Source organism: Pezoporus occidentalis, unplaced genomic scaffold (genome assembly GCF_034315485.1).
Source record: "Pezoporus occidentalis ecotype Australia unplaced genomic scaffold, CSIRO_AGI_Poc_V1 ctg119, whole genome shotgun sequence".
Lineage (NCBI taxonomy): Eukaryota > Metazoa > Chordata > Aves > Psittaciformes > Psittacidae > Pezoporus > Pezoporus occidentalis.
This window is the reverse complement of record NW_026912983.1, coordinates 2,100,252-2,123,966: the sequence shown is the minus strand read 5'-3', so window position 1 is coordinate 2,123,966 and position 23,715 is coordinate 2,100,252. Positions and strand designations below refer to the sequence as shown.

The following is a 23,715-nucleotide window of genomic DNA, read 5'->3' as shown; positions in this document are numbered from 1 at the left end:
TCCCCTTCCTCCCACCCAGTTAAAACAAGCAGAGCCTTATGTTACATCTGGGGCCAGTACTGACGACAAAAGTGCTCGGATCAAAAGCAAATACAGTGTGGAAAATATTAACATAAATGAATTTAGGGTGGGGACGGACAATGTGGAAAGCACAATAAGACAGAAAGATGCAGGGGGGTGCTAATCTCCATTTCCCTGGCTCTATATAACCTCGTTCTATCTTGAGGCGTGCAGGCCAGCCTGTAGTTTAAGGAACACAGAAATGAACCCAGAGAACAATCAAGCAGCAGATTTAATGTCCATCCAGCAAGGAATGAATTTGGCACATCTGGTGCTCCCAGTGATAAGCTACAGCAGGATTTAACTTTGAATTTGTAAATAGGTTGCTGTCTAGTTTCACATGAAAAGTAGATTTCAGTGTCTGTTACTTACCTGCAGACCATTCCACTTAAATTGGTTAAGCATAGTTACTTCCATACAAGGGAACAGAATGAAGATACAAGGCAATAGATTACGTTATAAATTGTACACTAAGTACACTGTGTATTGAAAGAGTTATTAACTATTAGGCTTTAACAGAACATACCAGAAGTTCCTGCTCTTTCTTACTGAAGTTCCATGAGCTGCTTAATCTCTGTGAAACATCTGGCATGAAAATGATGAGAGCTTCAGGGTGCTGTTTCCAAGCCACCACGGTATCAGCTGGAGGCTGAGACTTTTGATGCTCACTCAGAACTGCCAACAGTATGATGGCCACCGAGTCCAAGAAAGATCCTTTAGCCTGTTTAGACAAGGCCTGGAAAAGATGGATAAGCAATTGTTACATAAAGCAGGAGTGGAACAAAAATGGCAAAAAGCTTTCAGAATGTTTTACATTACGTACATTATGATTCTGATGAGCGTTCCCCAGATAATAACTGTGTCAGATTTCCTTTGCAAAGGAAAAGGGGAAAACCAAATGGGGTTTCTGTACTTACAGTGCGCAAAAGAGCAGAAGGTTGTGTTTGTGAAATTGCAGAAATGTTTAACATCTAAACAAAATTCCATGTTTACAAGCACATCCATAAAACAGGAAAGCTGAAATAGTAACTGAACATCCAAAATTTAGACTTCAGTTTTAGGTGATACTCAAAGTGATCATGAAAGTTAAACTGAAAAGTGTGCTATGGTTAAATTCAAACATTAAGAAGAAAGCCAACTAATTCATGAAGAAAAAGAATTCAGAATCTCAGTTCTGCACTCAGCTCATCCTGATTTATGCTTTTTGTCAGATAATAACTACAAGATGCCAGAACAGACTTTGGCTGATTCCATTTGAAATTCAGAATGCAGCTTTCTCAAGTGCTATTGTTTGGGTAGGATAATACGTTCTTGAGAAGCAGACAAAGCAGCAACGCATTATATATTTCTGTCTTCCACATGTGTGCTCCAGGCGTCTTCCATCCAAATCAGTACCTACTGTGGAATGGCAGCTATGAAAATCAGGGGGTTTGCTGCTTATTAATACTGACATTAGACAGTAGATTAATTTCAGCTTCTTCAAAACCTCTAGTTTGGTCTGTACGTACAATGCAACTCCGGTTACAAGACTGGCATTGTGAGATTTGCTTCCGTTCTAATGTGTGACTTGGTTTATGCTATAGAGATGTTTAGTTTATAAATAGGAACGGTTTTTCAGGTGAAGGGCAGGTGGATGGAAACATGTCAGAGAATGGAAAATATCCATAGTAGGAATAAAGAAGAAAGAGACACAATAGTAAGTGTTGCTATCAAGTTATTGATCTCAGATGTCCAGTAATGAATTAGGACGCTTTATTTTGTGGCAGCAGCTCTGTAGAGATCTAAATGACTGTTGTTGCCTGGTTTGCCCTATTAGTGAAGATTGTTTGCCCCTTTTCATTAACAAGCTCACACTGCATTATACCACAGGTCAGCATGCGGATTTGGGGTGTAAAAATGCCCTATTCTATGCCAGGGATGTGCTATTGATCTAACATAGGTACATAGGAAAGAAATGAAGTGTGGCTCACCCGCTACAGCAGCATTTCTCCATTATCATGGACAGCTGGTTCTTTGTATTGCTTGAAACAGCTTCCACTTCAAAGTGATTACAGATTGCTTTATTGAAGAAGTATGGCATGCTGAAACACGCGACTCAATCTAGAAAAGGAGATTCAGGTTTTCACTCAGTGCAAAGTGGCAGTTGCCATTCAGTCACAAAACAAACCAGAACAGAAGAAAAGCTCATGATCATAGATAGGATCATACATAGGATCATACCAGAAGTCAGGTTGGAAGGGGGCTTCCAGAGATCCTCTAATCCAGCCCCACTGATATGTCCCTGTCTGAATATATCAAACACAGTCACTGTGTCTGATGTTAGAATAATCCATTTAACATTTTCCCTCTGAAAACACCACTTATGAACTTTCAAGGCAATAGGAAAGCAAACAGATGCTACATGCAATATGCAACTGTTGGATGGGGTTTTTTAACCAAGTTACTTATATTGCCTGGATCCAAGGTCCATCTAAACTGCTGTTTGGGAGGTTTTAGCATCTTGGGCATATAAAAATTTAACCCACAATCACACACTTTTTCCATTGGTATCAGTCACATGTCTCAGAGATAAACTAACTGCATTTTAAGTCCCATGTCCCAGAGGTAGAAAAGAGGCTATAAAAGGCAATATACAGAAAGCTGTCAGCAGGAAAGTGGACAGCTCTCCAGGGAACAGCCTTCCAGTCCATGGATTTCCCATTGCTTTGAGGGTGGAGGAATCTTTACTGCTTGTGTCTCCTTGCTCCCTTGCATCTCTTTCGAATAGCAGTTATACAGCACTTGACCTGAGTATTAGTGCTACTGTGTCTTATTCTATTTGCAACCCTCTTTACACCTTCCCTTTCTCTTCCCCACTCTCAAATGTGATCGAAGCAATGTCCTGCCTGTGCTCACATGCACAAACTCACCAAACACTTGACCCTAATGACCACATTAAGCTGGCATGACTCCTCCTGCTCAAAGCACCCTGGCATCCAACACTGCTAATGGGGAAGAAAATCTTTCCATACTCCCTTTTCCTTTGAGACTGATTGGGAAAAGGTTCTTGATGCTGCTCAAGATCCCCTCAATCTCAGTGTATTGAGGTGGTTTATCAGGCCCCACTTCATTCAGTGTGAGTTTTCCTTGCCTTCAAGTTTATTTTGCTTGTAATGGGGCTAGTAATGCACTAGAGGGCCTTGTACTAAGCTTTTAGAAGCTATTGCAATACAAATGTTAACAGTGTGCAGCCTGGTGGCTTTACTAATCCTAACATACCCTGCTGAATAACTCAAAAGACACATAAGGGAGTAGATGTAATGTGAGGAAAACCTCAGAGACTTCAGCAGAAGTGTCAGCCCAGCTCAAGAGGCAATTCCCAGAGTGATAAGTAAATTGCAACCGCCTGAACAAAGAGCAGCCCTTCATTTCTCTAACAATGAGGCCTTTCGGAGTTAAGGCCATCCATTAAGAATGGACCTAAGGAATGGATCATACAGCTTCTTTAATACAGCCCCTAGGGAGTTTCTTACCAGGAGGGACAGTATCCAGATCCTGGGAGAAACGTGTCGACGTGGTTTTGTTCTTTCTTCGGTGACAGCTGGTAGTATGATGCCTTTGTTTCTCTTCCTTCACAGCAAATGGAGCTCTTCCAGATGACCTGCAGCAGGGCCTTTCGCTGGTGGTAGATTATGCAGTTGCTCCAAGCCTAGCTGCTGGGGAGACACAGTGAAACCCATCATGTTTTGCACTGGCAGGGATGGACTCACCTCCATGTGTACAGTGAGTCCAGAGAACACCACTCCTAGGGCTTGGTTTCAGACACAAAAAGGCCTGATGGTACTGAAAGCCTAAAAATCACCCGAGGAGGAGCTATTCACACTGACTGCCATTACCTGGGTCTCATCTCCCTCCCAGGAGTCTCTGGTGGCCCTTTCTACAGCCAAGGTGCTGGTGCAGGTGAAGGGCATGGTGTCATCAGCATCGCTCTAGTCTTGGCTGCAGTCATTATCTCAAGTGTTATGTCTTCACTCAGGTCTCTGCTGGATCCTGCAGGGAAGGTTCTAGGTGTCACTGCTAGAGCATACAGACACTGTGCTCTTCCTGGGGCTCCCCTTGAGATTTTTGCCACCTACTTTTGAGCCAAACCTACTTTATGTACAAGTAACCTCTGCAGACAAGCCGGTACCAGTGCAAGCACAACCTCTGCTGTAAAAATAAAGTACCCTTCTTAATAGTTATCCACATTATTTTCACTTTCAAATAAGCCCCAATGCTTAGGAATGCATTCTCCCTTTACACTAGATCTGTATGAAGATTTTGCTGGTGTGACTTCAGAAGCTTGTGTTCATCAATAACACTGACTGTTGCAATTGCACCCTAGGAGGCAGCACACCCTGCTCAAGTCAATCGATTATTTTTTAATATAAACTTTAAAAAATCACTGAGAGTCAACATTCTTATGTAAAAAAAAAAAAATTTATTATTTAAAATTATTATTATTTATTATTTAAAATTTTAACATTTAAAATGTAAAGAATTACTTCAGCTATTTAAATCCTGCATCTTGGCTGCAACCTTCACAAATTCGTGGGGCTCATGATCTGATTTTTCACTTGTTCTACATGTCTATAGAACCCAAAGAGAACTGGATGATAGATACCAAGAAGGGAAACAGTTTGAATACAGTCCTAATGGTGACACCTGTGATCAGAAACAACTGGGAAATAACACTTTTAACAACAGATTATACCAACTCATACTGCAATATACACCGTGTTTCACAAGGTGAAAGAAAACCGTGTGTCCCTGCCACTTCTTCCTGTGTATTGTTAAGACTGGAGACTGTATTTAATGATAACACCAGAGACCTTTTACAGCCTTTCCCTGCCTCGGGCTGGAGCTTGCTACCCTCACCTGGGGGAAGATGTGAGCCTGCTGAGAAGAGGCTGGGCAGCAGGAAGAGTCAGAGAGCCACAGGAGCCACCCGGGGGGTAGGGGTGACAAAGCAAGGCGCAGGCAGGGCTGAAGGCAGCAGGCAGCTGCTGAGCAGGACTCACCACAGCAAGCAGTGGTGATGCCCCATGGGAAGACAGCACGGGTGCAAGCTGGGCCATGCAGGTGAGTGGGGAGCGCTGCAAAATGCTTTTACAGATTGATTTTAACACCCTGTGGTCTTGGGACATAGCAAGGGGAAGGGTAAAACCCAGCAGAGAGCGCCGGCAGCATCTCTGCAGACCCATCTCCTTCATATCCCTGTTGCTCCTTTTTAAGCCATTCAGACGGTGGGTGAAGACCTCTGAACTGTCACCGCCGGCTGACACACAGACACAAAAGGGGTTCTTTGCACAGCACAAGCAGAATCACCACCTTTAGCCTAGTATTAAGTTAACCCCCCTATTTCTATTTCTTTCATTGTCACAGAAGGTGGGCAGTATAAAAATCAAGGTGGGTTTCTGTTGTGGTTTTCTTCTCCCTCCTGGCACATATATAGGTGGGTTCAGGATAAAATGACTGATTAAAAAGGGAGCACAAGTGACTCCAAGGTAAGCAATAGGCAGAGTAAGGAAAAGACTGGAAATTCGTTGTGAGAACAGAAATGTGTCTGGGTTCAGAGAGTAATTTTTCTTGGCTTGCGGCTCTTTTCAGTGAGACTTTTGCATTTGTTACCTTTAGATTGAAAAGAAATATAGATAAACATATGTTGTATTAAATACAGATAAATATATATTGTATTAAATACATAAAATGTGGCTCTTTATCATCTTTGGGCACTGCACTTTCAACATTTTTATCTATTTTACACCCATTGACCACCATTCTGCTGTGAAGAGCCCAGCAGAAACTTCATTTGCCTAATACCAGCCTCTGCTGAGAAATAGCAGGCTTTATATAGGTGGATTTATTTATCTTATTAAAAATAGAACTTCATGTTTCTAAAAGAACTGGGGATCTGAGGAGGGCTTTTTTTCCATCACCTCTACTATGCAGAGGAAAAGAGAAAAGGAAAAAGAAGGATGGAGCTGTCGGGACTGATCATCAACCCGGTCCCAGGTTTGTGCTTTATCAGTGGCAATGAGGGCTGTCTGGTTATTCAAGATCGACAGCTTAAGAATACCTCCTGAGTTGTTTCCATGAGTATTATAAATGTGAGATTGTAACTGATTAATAGCTCTGAAAATGAAGATCTTTACTTTGCTGTATGGAGCCTGGGTGTCATTTATGTGCGGCATGAAAGAAGGACAGAAAACTGCAGTCATAAAGCTCAAACAGTAAAAACTGGACATGCGTCTGCTGCAAAAACTGAAACAAAACCGGCCTTTTATTCATTTTCCTTTTTTTAGACAATCTTTTGGCAGTGTCTGAGCTCATCTGAACGCACCGACACAAAGTATTCATCATCTGGAAATTCCAACTAAGAACAACTTCCACAGCTTTGATTAAAAAACCCCAACAGCTCCAGTCTGTGATCACTGGGATAAGTAACCCACCTTGCCTGGGGTGCTCTATCTAAATCTGGATAGAAATACCGCAGAGAATAAAACCTACAGCAAATGATTGAAATATCACAGGAAACCAGACTGATTCTGTTAACGTGTTTCTGCGGCTCTATCATGGAAACAGCCTCTTTACCACAGCTTTTCTTTTAAAGAAAACATCATAAAATATGTCTTGCAATAATATTCAGCTACTGCACATTCCCTGTACTTAGTTTCAGAATGTCATGAGTTGGTAAATATTGCTATTAGTGCCAGACATGTTTTCAGGAAGAAACAGGGATCAGACCCCCAATTCTTTCCTTTCCCTGAATTCTCTCTCTTTTTGTAGATGTTCTCCCCCCTCCAATGCTGGTGGTAGAAAGACAATTCAAAGGATTTTGACAGCATGCGTGGTCTCCTTCTGCAGCCTCCTGGGAGCCATTTCTTTTGATGTGAGCAACAGCTTGGAAATATGGAGAAACACAGGGAAAGCCCTTCAGGAACTCACCTCCTGTGAAAACCTTTGGGCTGCTCACCTCATCTATCTCCTGCAGGAAGAAAGGCACAACTGGCTGTTCCCGGCAGCAGATGAGAGGAACGGATCATTTCTTGCTCAGCTCTTGGGGAATTTAAATTCCCTCTGTAAGGCGAGTGAAGCAGAACTGCATTGTGAGAATTGCCAATGCAAGAAGGGGAAAACCTCCATTTGTGGGTTTTACATCCCTGAGGTGAAACAAAGATTAAATAGCACAGGGGATACTGATGCCACACAGGTGCTGTCCAGAGTGATCTCTGAACTGCTGGAGCACTTCAGTAGTCCCCACCAAGACCTCAAAGCTACGAGAGACAATCCTGACTGGGCACACATAGTAGCTTTTAAACTCATCCTTCAAATAAGAGAAGCCATGCTTAAAGCTCTTTTGATGCCAGCAGCTACAAGCTTTCAAACAGAACTGAATCATTTTTTTGCCCTTCTGAACTATGCTATCTTCTCATCAGAGAGCGTACGACAGTGCTGGATGGATAACGTCAATCTGTCACTTCATTTCACACACTATGAAGGAATCCCTTTCTTCATCCCGTTCCTGGGCTCAGATGAATTTGTGTCCACTGCCACCTTGGTAAAGGGACTGCATTATGCACAGGGCTGCCTGCTGCAGAAGGGACAGGAAATTCTCCTCAAGAAATCTAAAGAAATAGTCTCCACAATGAGCCTGAAGATCAGTCTGCTAGTGATAGCTTGCCTCATATACCCCATAATCCTGATGTCCTTCAAGCAAATGACAGATTGGATACACAATTATGCCAGGAACCTCAAGGAAAAGACAGAGGCTTTGAAAAGGGAGAGGCAACTAGCTGAGGACCTCTTACACCAGATGTTGCCAAAATCTGTGGCCAAGCAGCTAAGGAAACGCCAGAAAGTTGAGGCAGAAAACTACGACCAGGTTAGCAAATGGATAGGATGCTGTCACCAAGGAGAGAAAAGTATTCACCTAAGAAAGCACCTACCTTGCTGCCACTTGGAGGAACCTGGCTTTGCACCAATAGTTGAGTGTGGATGAAAATCCAAGGATTCACAATGGCTTTTGGGAAGAGCTGTGCAATGAGCCACGAAGCTGATAGGGAAGGAGGAACAGCTGAAGTTTCCAGATGTGTAGCTTTAGATGTCAAAGATCCTGTATTAGCAAGTTGTCTCCTTTGGGTTTTAAGAGCCTACTCATGAGAGGCAGCCAGCATCATTAGATCACGAGAACATAGGAGCAAGGATTGAGTTTCCGCCTTGTAAAATGGGATGAATCCCAAAACACCAACACAGGACAAATCCCGTCTGTACTTTTCCATCTTATTTCATAAACAGAAAGGAGAGCATTGGACTTAGGGGAGGATGAGAGGGATGGATGATCTTAGAGCCTCAAGTGTGTAACTGTAACGAAACCTGTTGACATAAAACCAAGGGTAGAGTTCAGTCAGGCACCCATTTATGTGACAGCTCTGCCACACACCATGCGCTGCCTCCTGAATTCAGCAGCTGTGCTGCATAGCCCACAGCCAAAATCCTCCTGCTACAGCAATTGCCATTCTATTTACTCTTCTCTCCTGGATGCTCCATTACCTTCAGCTGTGAAACACAATAATAAATGTTTGCATTTCATTTGGAGGTGTCATTATCAAAACAACAACCTGTAATTGCACAATTAATTAGAATCCACAATAGTCATGACATCAAAAGTAGCTGAACCAAGGCAGGGAGTGAAAAGGTGCCTCTTCTGGATTAATTGGTATTACCAGGGATGAATAAAAGAACTATTTTAGCTTAAACACTGACACAGTTCAGGCAACACAGAGAAGAAACACTGGATTCTTAGCCAACAGCTATAAGGCTCATTTCCCTTCCTCAATTCAGTTGTTATGGTTTCTGTGGGTCTTTCTTTTATAATTTGATTTTCTTTTAAAGGGAGTTTCCCTCTAAAGTACTTGATCATAACACAGATAAATATCATTTGAAGAGAAACCAAACCCAGTTAATATTCCCTAATGCAGCAAGAGCAGAGACAGCAGCTGGGTTTGTATTTTGCAGTTTGTTCAGATACCTGGCTGAGATCTCTACCACAGTTTAAATCACTTGAAAAGAAAAATCAGGCCCTACTTTAGTAAGTCTGCTGATCACTGCTCAAAGCATTTGACTTTCAGCCTCCCATCTTGTACAAGGTATCCAGAGCAGCGCAGATGATGAAGTTACGCTTCTCTCCAAAGTCTATCTGTCAAAGCAATAGGGAACAATTTGGAGGCAGAGCTTGTTAGTTCAGGCTTGTATCTATTAAGTTCTGTAACACCAGTTCTATGCACAGCCTGTGCCTTTGGCTGTTCTGCTTGGAATTTCACAGGTTCCCAAAATCTTCAAAGGCTCAGCCAGTGTTGCCTGGAGACCTGAGCTTCCCCCTTCCCTTCTCCCTCTAACAGGTGACCATCTTTTTCTCGGACATCGTGGGGTTCACAAGCATCGCTGCCTCCTGTACTCCCCTGCAAGTTGTTGAGATGCTCAACAATCTCTACGTCTGCTTTGACAGCAGGATTGAGTCTTATGATGTTTACAAGGTGAGTACAAACCTGCAGGCAAGGAAGCTGGAAGCTGCTGCAATCTTTCTTACTTTGATCCTTAGGGAATACCTAATACACCAGGCCAGCTGGCCAAAAGCCATGAAATCCCAAACCTGCCAATCCACAGGGACTACACAGCAAGTGGTGGACAGCTGAGACAGGTTTTATTCTGATCTCCCTTTGAAAGTAAAGCTGGCTGCCTGCCACTTAGTGACACATGCCCCTTCCCATCAGGTGGAAACCATCGGTGATGCCTACATGGTGGTGAGTGGCTTGCCAGAGAGGAATGGCACCAAACACGCTGATGAGATTGCCAAAATGTCTCTGGATCTGGTGGCAGCAGTTCGCCAAGTCGTGATCCCTCATATGCCAATGGGCAGACTACAGCTGCGGGCTGGGATACACACAGGTATGCGGGCTGAGGTGGAGCCAGGAGAAAAGGAGAATAAGACACAGACTAATTGTGTGAGAAGAATTCTGCATTTCTGTGCAAGCCATTGACTCTCTGAAGGACCTCGGGGATCCAGAGACTGGCAAAGGTACCTGCCTTTGGCATCTCCCTGCACTTCTCCCACTTGTTTCTTATTGGGGCCTCTCTGCCCTGTGTTTTCCCAGGACCCTGTGTAGCTGGAGTTGTGGGGTACAAAATGCCTCGATACTGCCTTTTTGGGGACACTGTAAACACAGCATCCCGCATGGAGTCCACCAGCTTGCGTAAGTGACTTGGGCACTGTGTGTTCCTTACAGGCCAGTCAGGCTCACACCTACACTCCACATCTCTTAGGTGCTGCAAGCAAAGGAAAACCCCTAACACCCAAGTTGTGTGTGCATAGCCAAGTGTGAAATAAGGTTTGTACAGAAGGAACATTCTCTGTGGCATATCCCAGGCTAGAGAGCTACTCACCACAGATCTAAAGAACCAGCACGTGCATGACCTGCAATCCCCACTGTCCCTGTACATTCACTGGTTATCAAATAAGCAAGGGAAACTCTTGTGTATCCACACGGGCACGTAGATTCACATCCCTTATGCCACTTCTGGAAAGTGACTGGAAATAAGGGGAGAAAGAGGGTGACAAAAGCCAAATAGGTGAGCAGAGTTTGATTTTAAGGACTTTTAACACAAAGATATTATTAAGAAATATAATGGCTATATAGAAGAGGGCAGTGCATGCTTTCTTGGTCCAGCCTTTGCTACCAGTACTACCTATTTTAACTGCTGTACAGTGCTGCTGTGCACTTACCCAGTTCAGCACTGTGCTGCTCTGTTTCAGCCAACATGCATGTACAGTTGTTGCAGTGTCCTCAGCCAATGTTTAAGCCATCTTCCCCTTCTTTGTGCTTCTTCAACTGATATTTTCCAAACAGGACATGGAAACACTGGGCTGCTAAATGTGGAGGGCTGGCATGTGGTCTCTGGGAATAGGAGAATCACTCATTTCTAATGCTCTGCTCTGAATCCTAGCACAGAAGATCCATATCAGTTCTGCTACATATGATGCCCTTCTCGCAGATGATGCCTATGAAATTGAACTGAGAGGAGAAATTGAAGTCAAGGTAACAGCTTTTCTCTAACCTTGCAATAGTAAAGATGTGCAATGAGATAGGAAGGAGATATGATAGATTTGGCCATTGCCCTTCTGTGAATTGTAAGTCAATATTTAACCATAGCCTCAAGGTTCTTCTGCTAATTCAGTTGGAAGTGACTAGACATTACTCCTCCTCACTGACAAAACAGGGTTACTGTGTGCTTTGAAATCCAGCTGCTATGTCTGCACTTGCACAGGACCACATGAATATGGTTGAAAGCATTAGGATTCAGTTACAAAGACACTGATAAGGCTGATTTTAAACCCTTAGTAACACTGCCAGTGACCAGCAAGGCTTTTCTCTGAACTGAAAGAACTACTAGCACCCAAACTGCACATAAATTACCATTCTTTCCCCAAAGAGCAGCCACTTCCGAGAAGAAGAGGTAACAAATGTGGTACAGGTGGTAGCTCTGGCCATAGTGATTCTCTGCTCTGCTTCATACCCCATGAAAACAGCTAATTTCTGCTCTCTCCTCATCCCAGGGCAAAGGGAAAATGAAAACCTACTGGCTTCTTGGTAACAAGAACTACAGTGTCCAAAATGACAGCCTGGTGTGCCACTGGAATCCGGCAATCTCCAAGAAAAAGAAGATGGAAAGTAGCCAGGGATCTGTGCAACAAGTAAGGAGGTGACCATTCAGCAGGGTGAGACTGCCTGAGCCATTCACTAAGACACGTACAACCTGCATCTTTGTCCTGCAAGCAGGGCTCTGCTGTGTACAAACAGAAGCTCTAACGTGTTCTTCTGTCCATAGCATAGTGCAGGTGCTGTGGGAGCAGCACTGGCTGAGCAGAGCCCTGCAATGCCCTGGGATGAGCTGAGCCCCGACAGTCCCACTCAAGGGAGTTCCAGACCAGCCTGGACCCCTGGGAAGGTGACCCACAGCACAAGCCAGCAGCAGAGGAATGGCTCTCATCAAAGCCCCCATCAGAGCCTCCAGGAGAACCTCACTTCATTGGGCTCTCCTGCTCTGGGGGAAGGTGACAAAGGTGCCAGTGTAGAACACAGGGCACAGCTTGGAGACCCTGGTCTTAAAGCAGTGCCCAAAACTGAGTTTCTCCCAGGTTTTGTAGGTGAGATGTGACAGGGTAAGAAATGATTGGATCACCCCCGGGCTCACATATTTCTTTGAATAACATTCTCTTTTTGTTCTTAGCCATAATTCACGGTTTCAGTTAGTATGCTTACTTGGGAACCTAGAACAACAACAGACACTTAGAAAGGTGTCTCTGAACAAGGAGAAGCTACAATAGTGCAGGTAAAGTTCCATCAGGATCACAAGTGGTAGATAACATGTACAGCAATATCATGCCTGTAAAACTATTCTGGATTGATATCTGTAGGTGACACAGAATCCAGCCATTGAAGTCCAGACACAGTGAGGACACTTTCAGAACCTGAGTCAGCTTATTTCAAGCTTGTTATACAAACTATCCCTTGTAAAACATGCATAACTGTAGATGTTAGGAGAGGGAGTAGTGAGACCCTGATGGAAGAGAGGCTAATAACAATTTGATCATTGTTTCAGAGATACAAATGAAGTAGAAACAATATTAAGTTACTTCTATTGAGTCTCTGTAGCACTTTGTCTTTCCAGCTCTTCACTACAGAGGAATCTCTTCTCCATACGTGTATTTTTTTCCCTCATCCAATCACCAAGGAGTTGATGTAGAAAGAAAGATGCAGTCTAGCTGTAAGGAAGACATTAGAAAGACAAGCTATTTCTCTCATCAAATTGCAATTTGCTTTTCTTTCTTTGATGGAGGAAAAGGCATGTCTGCAGTGATGAGCAGAGCACAGGAAATCCCTCTTTGTGTATGACTCAGAGAAATCAAACTGATTTACTTCATGACATTAACTTTAGTAACTCTACACAGAGTTCAATTCATTTGTAGGTGGGCTGCAGACATTAAACCTATCCTGCTAGTCACCTTTGAGCAATTCCAGAGTGAGGGAGCCATTCTGATGGGAACAGAAGCACAAAGTGGGGTAAGGGTCTCCTCTCCCAGTAGACAGGTTCATGTAGAGCATTACTACTGTATAAGAAAAAGATATTAGCAGATTAATGTTCTTTTTAAGGGAAACAAGGCAGTACCTAATGGTTGCAAAGGGCAACCAGAATAAAGGTGTGTATTTAAGAGGAATCTGAGTTTGGAAAGCTGCAGTTGGTGTTTGGTTTTAACTTTCTTTTTACTAAATAAAAGTAGCCTGATGAGCTTCAAAGGAAGCTGGTTGGGGTGTCTTTTCGTCATTCACTTGGCTAGCAAGGACAACTGAAATAACACACGTAAGTTGTCTCCCTCCAGAATGAAAGCCAAGAGCTGCTCCTTTCAGTCAGCTCAGGGAAAGTCACTGTTGGAGTGTCTGTGTGGCTCTGTGTAGAGCAAGCTTAGCCTGAGGTGATGAGGACAACTTGCAATCAAGGGCTGAGGATCTCCGAAGGGCAGCTAAAGAACTATTTGGTCTTGTAGATAAGGCGGCTGAAATAGTCACAGTAAATGTAACAAGCATGTTCCTACAGGAAAAAGAATGAGGCACAGAACTAATTCCAGCCCTAGTGTCGTATGAAGCAAGATGAGGTGTTGTTCTGAAAATATACTCACCAGTTCAAGCAAGAATTATTTCAAGCACATTCAGAGGATCAACTCCTGCAGGATTTTGCTTCAATAATCACAAGAGTCACAGTCCAGTCTCACAGCTTATAAAAACCTAACAAGAGAAGACGTTTTGCCTGTCTCCAGCACAACTTCCCTTCCCACCTCTGCAGTTCTCAACTGGTCTACATGGGATATCTACATAGGTGAGAATACAACTGCATTTGTTAAAAGATATCACAGAAAGCCATGAGGAAAACAAATCAAACGCTTCAATAACTTTTTAAAGTCAGTCTCTTGAATCCAAGGGGATTTAAATGTTGGTTTTAAATGCCTGATGATGGTATTACTGGAGATGTGTGGAAGCTGCGCAGGCATGCTCGCACAGCATTAAACACACAATCACACACACTCAAAACCACATATATAAATCCAGGCTGATGCCCAGCACTGAAGCTGAAAGGCTGGAATCCTTTCATCTGGTTCCTGTCAGCATTCAGCAAGCAAGATCAAATGTGGATAAAAAAAAACAGGGAATGAAGGATAGAGGTAAGTGCTGAAGAGCTGTGACTTTCAAGTCAGAGAAGGAAAATGCCTCAGGTGCACATATCCCTTCACAAGCAGGCATGAAAGGAACAGCACTGCAGAGAAGGAAAGGGCCAGCTGGGTACCGCAGGGCATCTCGAGGCCCCGGGAGCCCTGTGCTGTCTCTAATTGTTATGAAAATCCTGGGTCAACATCAGAGGCGAATTATTTGCATGGAAAATTGAGCCTGTTCTGATCTTCAGAGGCTGCAGTGGGGATTCTGAATTTAGAAAATAGGAGAAAATGGCCTTGTGTGCTTGATGATAGGTGGCAATTAGTGTTTATTAACGAAATGTGCTTTGGTTCAACTCTGAATAGTCCCTCTCCAGAGAGGGAGCGAGAGATGAGCTGCTTTCTATGCATACAACATACTTTGATATGGTGGCTTTGTGCCCAAAATTTTTCGGGTTGTCTATGCCTACCATACAACAAGCCTTGGAGTGGATGAAGACTGGGGCTCTACCAGGTTACCAGTTTAGCCATCCTGCACCAGTCACACCCTGAGGCACATGGAATGCAGAGCCTGGAAAACGAGCTGTCCCGGTCCTTTGAGCAGATCTAGAAACAAGAATCTCTGTTTCCCTCTTCAGCCAGGCTGCTCACACTTGAATTCTCACAAGACCGGAGCAGGGGACACAATCATCATCATGTTCCCAGACTGAACGCCAGGTGTCATTACAGACCTGCCTGAAAAGTGGCGCACCCACAGTCCTTGAAGCATCCTTTTGGGCTACGAAGAGAAGACTGGATTAGAGTCACACTCACATTGTCACAAGCACTGAAAGGAGAAGAAGGGAATGTCACAGAGTTGCCACAGCATTTTCCTCTTCAGATGGGGAAAGGTAGATTAGTTAGAAGGGCAAAACAAGTCTTTTAAGACAAGGCATGAAATGGGAACATGCCCTTGACACCAGAGAGCAGGTAAAAAGGGAGACAGTTGAAATAGAAAAGAGCACATATCCTGCAGTATGAATCAGCTGATTCCCAAACCCACTCTGGCAATGGCTGTTCCCTACTCTCACACGTTCCAGGACAGTTGGGATGATCTCTATGGCCCAGATGCAGAAATGGAAGCAAAAAAAATATCAAGGCTGAGCACTTGACTCTGGTAACAAATTGACCTCTAGTATTTAGGCAGTAAACTGTGGGCTCTACACTGCTTTTCAGGGTGTTGAGAAGCTTGTTATTGAAGATGTCAAAATGAGAGGGGGGAAGCTGCAAACAAAAAAATTTCATTGAAATAAATCAGTTTGACAAAGTTCATGCCAGTGACATCTCAAAGATCCTGGATGATACTGCTAAAGAAAGAGAGCAAAAGCTACTCCAGACTGTGCAGCAGTTGGGTTAATTCAGATGCTCACCCATAACAGAGAAGTCCTGTCCCTCAAGTCCCTTCTGTCCTTCCAGTAATGCGCTGGCATACTCCCAGCTCCTGCTGGGATGCTCAGCACATGAAGCCCTACTGCCACTTTTGTTCTCATCCATTAAAGCCCAGCTGAAGCCAGGTGCCAGGGGTTTGGCCTTTCAAGTATTCAATAACACCAGCCTCTTTGCATGTACCTTATGTGAACCAAGAGTACTTGTAGTCCTCAGCTGAATGATGGCAAGCTGGGAAGCTCCCATGGCTAACAGCTTTGCACCCTGCAGAGGCCGGGCCATATTCCCAACCATCCTGGCAAGCCCCAGGTTACAGCCTCAGGGGTTATTGTGACTATTATCAGAACTGCTCAGAAAAGGCCCCATGGATAAGTCAGGCTGGGACCTAGTTAGATACCCAAGGGCTTTTTGCCTTTTCCTATTTATCCTTCAAGACATGGTGCACTGGAGACTGCAGGGAGTCCATCAGCTGATCAACTGACCTGCAGATACAAGGAGCTGCTTAATTAGCAGGGCTATAGGAACATGGGGGGGGAGTGTATCACTCCCAAGAGAGTGACACAAAGACAACAGGTGCCTGGAAATGCCTTTTCCTTTCCTATTTAGAGTTCTTTAAAGATGTGGCTTTTTGCTCTCCACTAATTAAAAGCAGCAGTTGAGGTTTGCATTGATCCTTCAGAACAAGAGCTTACATATTCGAGTTCATGGAAACAGCAAAAGGCAGGAGCATAAAACCCCAGTGATTCTGGGCAGTTTGGGCTCCTTGTCCTCAATCCATGGTAATTCCTACTTCTCATATAAGAGCTTTTCACTTGTTCTCAAAGCAGGTCACTGCTGCACATGCCCTTCAAGGACAGCCCAGACAGATACAAACTGACTCTGCTATGGGATCAGAACCACAGTTTATTGACTCCTGGACCAGTGTTCATCTAGTTAGCCCCCAAAAAGAAAGGATGGTGATGAGAGCAATTGTCCTAAGCAAATCACAGCAGACACTGAGCGAGTCCATTCTCTATAGTTCTAAATGCCATATCTGGCTGCAGACAGTGCAGAAAACAAATTCTATTACAAAGTCCTTGCAACACAGAACAACTCATCCATGTTGGATCAGCTCCATACAACTTTGTGATGTGCATCACCTGAGTGTCTGCCTCGGGAACATTCCCGTCCTGCTGAGCTCAGTATGGGTCTAACAGCGACAGCAGTTTCCCCACTGCACTGTTCAGTATTTCTTAGTGCCCAAATTTAGGCTGAGAGAGGCTTTAACTGTGGATTCTAAGGACCAGAGATTTTGTTTTTAAACCCTCAAGAACACACACAAGGCAGGAGAGAGTCAGAGCCTATTTCAGGAAGGTGTCTGTGGCAGGCAGGCTAAAATTAGACTATTTGTTCCTAAAAAGACTGTGCAGAACGACGAGGATTTGGCAAGAGGCTCTCCAGTTGGGAATGTGACACAGGAAGCGGCTCGTGGCAGTGATGTCACCTGGCTGCCCAACGGCGCTGCGCTGCAGGGCCCTGGGAAGAGCCCTGGAACTTGTTCAAGCCACTCTGCATCTGCAGGCGGCTGGGAGAGGAGCGGGGCGCGAGGCAGAGGTGTCGACAGGCTCCCCCGCTCCCCGCTCCCAGATAAGGGAATCTGCAGCCACCACACAGAGCTGTTATTCTTGCACTATTTGTGATGGGCTCTCCAGCCAAGTATCAGCCTCCTCTTCCTGTCATGCCACCCTCCTCTCGCCGCTCCAGGAATTCCTGCCTTCTGCACTCTCGGCCTTCCACACATGGCTCACCGACACTTGTGCTTCGACGCCTCGAGCTGGCAGGATCATTAGGGAACAAATGGGTGGGCACAGGGCCTAGAAGCTCAGCCTGGAGGGATGGGATATTTTGTTGTCTCAATGAAGGTACTCGCTTTGAAGCTAGTTAAGGGGTACCAAATCAAGCTCTCTGACCTGTACAAGTAGGATCTGTTCTGAGGTTTGAAGTACAGTAGTATAATGATTAGGGATGTGCAAAAAATAGCTCTGGAAAGCCACACAGTGGTACAGTTTGGAGGTACAGAAGTTTTAAACGCAGCCTCTCTCCTCCAGCAGAAGCTTTCTGGTCATCAGGCAGTTACTGAGCATCTGCAGAAGCTCCGATTCATTCTTGCCTCTGTGATTACAGAGCAACAACCTAGTTTCATAACACCCAAGGAAGCATTATACACCCTTTGTGCAGAGGAGAAACACAGACACAACCAGTTGTTTCGATTGCAGACAAGATCTTGAAAGTGATGCCCATTTCCACTTCTCAAAGCAATACTTAAATCATTGGTCAATCCTGTCTGCCAAACAATTACAGAATAAAACACCTAAAGGCACCTAAATCTTAGTTTAGATCATCCTGCTCTCAATGCTTGACACAAGGAAACAAGGAGAGAGAAATGTGCTCTAGCAATTTAGAGAGCAGATGATTCACAAAACCAGCAGCAAGACAGCATGGGATCTGTCTGTGAGTCGGCTCCGTTTGGGCTGCAATGAGGGCCTCCTACGCTGTGGGCAAAATGAGACTGACGTGACCCAGCCTGAAGGTTTGTCTTGGCTCGAACTGCAGTGATAAGCCTGTTGGAACCTTGGAACCAAAACAAGCCCTCAGCTTTGTATCCCACTGAGCAAGACCTCAGAGGTAATTTACTTTACAAACTTCCCCCTTCCCCCTTTATTTGCTGTTGTTGTTTTGAATTGACTAATCCCTTTCTGGTTTACATCAGTTCAGAGACAGTGGCAACCATTCAGTTTATGAACCAACGCTTATAATGATTTCTTTCTGCATAAAACATTACATGTTCCAGAAAATGTAGTTTGGTGATTTTCTCCTATTACCACCTTCCTTCCCTTCCACACCCCAAAAAGCCATAGCCATTAATATGTGTATAAGACTCACTGGTAGTTTTGATGTGCCTGGAGGGAACTATTCCTCTAGCTGTGGTTAGAGACTGGGTCCCAGACTTTATTCCTAGAATTAAAGAAAGGTCAGCTTCAGAGCAGCCTATCTGTTCAGGTCCATATACCTTTACTCCTTATTGTCTAAGGGCAGCTCTGATTTACTAGCATGTTATCTAGTGGATTTGCACCCTAGTTCACCTCTGCCTCTCACAAGCCATCTCTCTACACTAAAATATCATCATGTGCTAAAGTGTGAAAGATCTCCTGGTCCTATTACACTTGTCAGGTGCATCTGACCTATCTAGGCTAAAGAATGTTGCTGTATCATATCCCTTCTCTCCTCCATTCACTCTTCCCATGGCCAATATTTCAGGCCTTCTTGGTCATTTCCTGATCTGCTTTAGCCTGAGATATGATGTCATGGCTCACAATGGTCTTCACACTTCAACACTAGGACAAAAAATGTGCTGTTATCCTCAGGGAGGTGACATGGTAAAACAAATCCTCTCGGTCCAACAATGCAGAAGTTATGTGAAGCATCTCCAGCGGGCAAGGGACGCTAAAAGCATTTTCTACCTCCTAAGTCTTGTTGCATCTCTCAGCTGTGCAAAGAGGAGCCATACTAGTGTGCTGGTTTTAACTTCACACAGTTAAGGATTTACAGCATACAGAACTGTTCATAAGATGGGCTCTTTCAAAGATAGCTTTTGAGTGCTCAAATGAAGGCCCTTTGCAGAGTTCTCCCACCTTTTGGAAAGCACTGAAGCATTGTTTCCTGTAAATAGGACTAGTAACGTCCAGGTCTGGACTGAAACACCTAAAGGGAGAGAGAACTGAAGCTGTAGCTGTCCATCTGATCAACAGTGACACAGATTCCTCAATCTGGTTGACAGTCATGTTAACTAATGTAGGAACCTTAACTCTCCAATCACTCAATGAACAGAGAATCTCTTCACCTTGGTGAAAAACCCCATTCATTTCCCCATCCCACTGGGGAAGCGTGGGCCTGCTTCACCTTACTTTTATGAAGAGCACTCTTGTGAGTTGAAGCTGACACCATACATGTAGGAGGAAACGTTTGAACTCTATATTGTCCTCATCCTGAAGCTAGGTTTAAACTCTGGTTTTGCAGTGATTAAACTATTTTGGTTAAAGGAATGATTCTTTTACCCACTGGCACAGCCCCAGGGGTTTCAGCTTTCTGGCACCATTCAGTTGCTTAACACAATTGTCTTTTGTCCCCTGTAACTTAATTAAATGGAATCCAGTAATTCCAGAATAACTTTGTCCAGCCCACAGTCACTAAACACTTCACTCAAAATCAACTTTTTCAGAGAGAGAGAGAGCGACTGGAAGTACCCTGGAGTGAAGGCACTGCTTTCCTCAGCATCCACAGCCAGATTTAACTGCCTTCACCCAATCTGTTATCTCAGACAGCACATTTGGTGCTTGTGTCCACACAAGGAAGTAACCCCACTACTGTACATCCCCTAACTCACACCACAAGTCCTGGCATACAGCTAGTCCCCCCATTTCTGGTGGCAGACAGCAACGGAGGAAGTGGTCGAGTCCAAAGTTAAGGGTGACAATCCTCAGTGGCAAGCCTATTGGGACCCACAGTATTTCCTCTAGCCACCTCAATGTCACCACAAGGGCACATGGAGCAATGCAGCCCCGGGGGACTCTGTAGACGAAGGCACAGGGCTTGATCCTCCTGTGCTGAGGCTTTGTAGCAAGTGACTAGTGGGAAAGGCAGGACCATGGGGTGCCTAATGTGACAGGGGAGGTGTGAATGTGGCGCTGACAGTGGAGTTTATCTCAAGCATGAACACAGGCTCCAGCCCTGTAGCCTGAGCACCTTATCTTAGCTTTAGAAGTGTTAGTTTTTGAAACTACTCGCCCATCTTGCTGTGCTGACAAGCAACAGCTAAAATATCCTGCCCCTCTGGCCCAGGGCCATGCCATCCTCCACCACAAAAGGATGCTGCTATTTCCAGAAGCTTGGCGAACACAGTGAGTATTTTCTGGGAAAACAAAGAAGGGTTCTCAAATCAAGAACAGTGGCTGATAAGAGTCCCCATAGCTACACTGAGTTACTAAGAAAGAGGAGCTTAGCTAAGCTCTGGATGAGGCTGCATTCCTCCCGCTGCAGCTCATCCACCTGAGGCAGGAAGGAGCCTTATGTGCAGCCACTGCAGACCCCCAGTCTCCCTGGCACAACAAAGTGCTTGCAGCGCTGTGACATGAAGAACTTGCCTTTTAATCCTAGTGTGCAAGTGTGGGCGCATGCGAGTGTCCAGTTGTGCTTGAAATGATGAGAAGCATCAATGAAGAGGGATGTAAATGTCTGCCAAACAAAACCAGAGATGGTTTACCTCCTTGTTCTCAAAGAGCAGGGACCTACCTGTCTAGACAAGGAAAGCCCACAGGTCTAAGATGTGTCAAGACTAATGAACAGCTGGGATCCTCCTCTGGGAATACAAAACTGAGGTTATAGGATCATAGAATAGTTTGGGTTGGAAAGGACCTTAAGATCATCCAGTTCCAACCCCCCTGAGTGGGCAGGACACCTCACACTAAACCATGGCACCCAAGGCTTCGTCCAACCTGGCCTTGAACACCACCAAGGATGGAGCATTCAGCGCCAGTCTCTCACGGGCTGAAGTAAAGCTACAGAGTGTTCAGTGGAGGACAGGCTCTATGTAATGACTACATTTTGAGTCAGCCAAGTTATTCTTAGGCCCATCACCAGTTCGTTAGGGAAGGGAGGGGGACGTAAACAACCACAGCAACTTCCAGGACAGATGCCATTTCATTCCTGTAGCTGTTTGGCCATTTCTAGAAATGGCTTCTCCTTCTGCACACTCCATCCTGACACATGGCATGCAGCAATAAATAGCACAATGGGATATGTGACCTCTTGCCCTTTATTTGGCTTGCTGGCTAGCAAACCTTCCGGATCAATGGGCACTGTTGACACTGCCCTGAGCTATTCCAGGATAAGGCAGGCTGCGAAGAAAATCCTGGCTAATGTTACCACAGCCAAAATGCTTTAGAAATGTCCTTCCCAATTCCACCTCTTCTTACAGAAACTCGCATCCTGCAAAACCCATTAGGAGAGTCCAGATCAACCACTATATGTAGAGGTGGATCTGAACCCAGCCACCCACCAGAACATCTGACACTGCTGTACATACAAACTTTTCAATATCACGTACAGGCATTCATACATCACACACCTATCATGTGCCTCTCACAGCTCCTCGGCTGTTCTCCTTGTCGAGCAGAGCTTGTTCGAACGGAACTTGGCTGCAGATCCTCCGTTCACCAGAAGAGGTCACCACACACCTCATTAACGACGAAGGCAGCCTGGAGGCAAGGTGGGATCCCACAGGAATGACCGTCTGGATCGCCGGGAACAACAGGGGATTTGTCATCCCCACCCTGCCCAGCAAGGGTTCTCTGGCTTCCTCCTGTCAGAAGGTACGAACCGCAGACGAATGTAGCATCCTCTCTGCTTCCAGCTGTACAACCTGCTGTTTGCTCTGCAGCTTCGTGAACTGAAGCCTGACCAAGCTCCTACCTAAAAATCCAATCTTTCTATAGCAAGGCAATAATAGGTAGGCCAGTTAGAGCTCAGTTCAAATAGTGAAGGTATCTAATACAACCCAGAGAATGAAAGACTCCGATTCTGAACAGTTTAGTACAAGATCAGCTCAAGAATTTCTGTGGACCATCTTAAAGATCAGGGGGAAGCCACAACAGACCCATGTGGTTTAAAGTCATGCACAGCTAATCCATGTTTTCAGCTGCAGTGGCCATACCTAGTAACTTGGTATTCCCACCTTTCAAAACAACTGGGCAGCAAGATGTTCATCTTGCTAGAGATGAAGCTTAGTCCAAGACACAGATTCAGGTGAGGATTTATGGAACATGAGCACTCCTTTAAGCCTCCGCCTCTCACCAGGCACTGAGCAGAAGTCTCGTGCCATTGCTCTGACACCTCCGCTGTTTGTTTCAGGATCCATTTTACCAGGGTCTCCAGAAATCCTCAGCTCTGTTTCAGCTGATCCTACAGTGTTTGCCTGGCCTTCATTCCCTGCTTGCTTCTCACATGTCTCTAATAGAACCCCTTTCTTTTCTTCCCATCACCCTGCCATGTTTAATCTGAGACTCCTCTCCAGTACTACAGCCTGTAAAAGCCCTCTGTGTTTTTCATACCAGCTCTCCAGCTGTTGGAACCTGCTTTACATTACTCTATGACTATTATTTACAGCTATAACTTGACCAATTACCTCCCACTTTTTCCTTTGAGAGCTCAGGACGCCATGTGCAGTGGGACTCTGCAAACGTGCCTTGGGAAAAGCAGCTTGCCTCTAGGTGTCAAAAGAACTTACAGCAAGACTAGCACAGAGTGAAGTCAGAGATCTTGAGCATCGAACCACACAGCAGGACCATTGAACCTAAATATGCCCTCAAGCATGAAGAAAAACCTCTTTTGGGAGACATCACTGAAAGGGGGCCAGGAGCCCCCATCAGTGAATGTTGCACTTGTCTCCCTAATATTATCCCCCAGTGCTGGCACTTGGATGACGAGGGAAGTCAGACTGATCATGGATTCTACAGGTCAGATACAGAAGTTCCATGTGGCTTCTTTGTTTCCACCCCTGCTGCAGCATAGATCAGAATTGGGCTCAACTCCTCTCCTAGCAAGCAATTGTGAGCGACAGAGCATACAGAGACAGCCATTTGACCAGCAGTGAGCACAGCCTCAGGTTATTTCACCCCCTCCCTCACTGCTGCTTCCCTGCTGGCCTTCATTAGCACCAGCAGGATGTGATAAATCTGCCTGACAAACCTAATGTTACAATTTTGCCATCAAACCCCAAATCCAAAACCACCTACGACCTGCTACTAAACACCAGCCTGCTGCCCTCCTTGTCCCCAGGTGGCATGACACCCCCTTCTTGTCCCAAAGGGCTACAGTGGAAAATATCCCCTCCTCACCCCTATCAAAGAGATCAG

The 23,715-nt window shown here is 44.9% G+C and overlaps 1 protein-coding gene across 3 annotated transcripts in view; it reads right to left on the bottom strand.

Annotated features, from left to right (window-relative positions):
* Window positions 1–64: 64 nt before the first annotated feature.
* Window positions 65–23,715, bottom strand: part of CLCN6 (chloride voltage-gated channel 6) — a 67,384-nt gene continuing 43,733 nt past the window's right edge. Inside the window, exon 24 of one of the 3 annotated variants that reach the window (XM_062605126.1) lies at window positions 65–796. The gene's annotated coding sequence lies outside the window, so the exon portion shown is untranslated. Of the gene's footprint in view, window positions 797–3,054; window positions 4,090–9,261; window positions 9,278–23,715 lie in introns of those variants that run through there. The other 2 variants (XM_062605113.1, XM_062605120.1) reach the window with 2 other exon arrangements.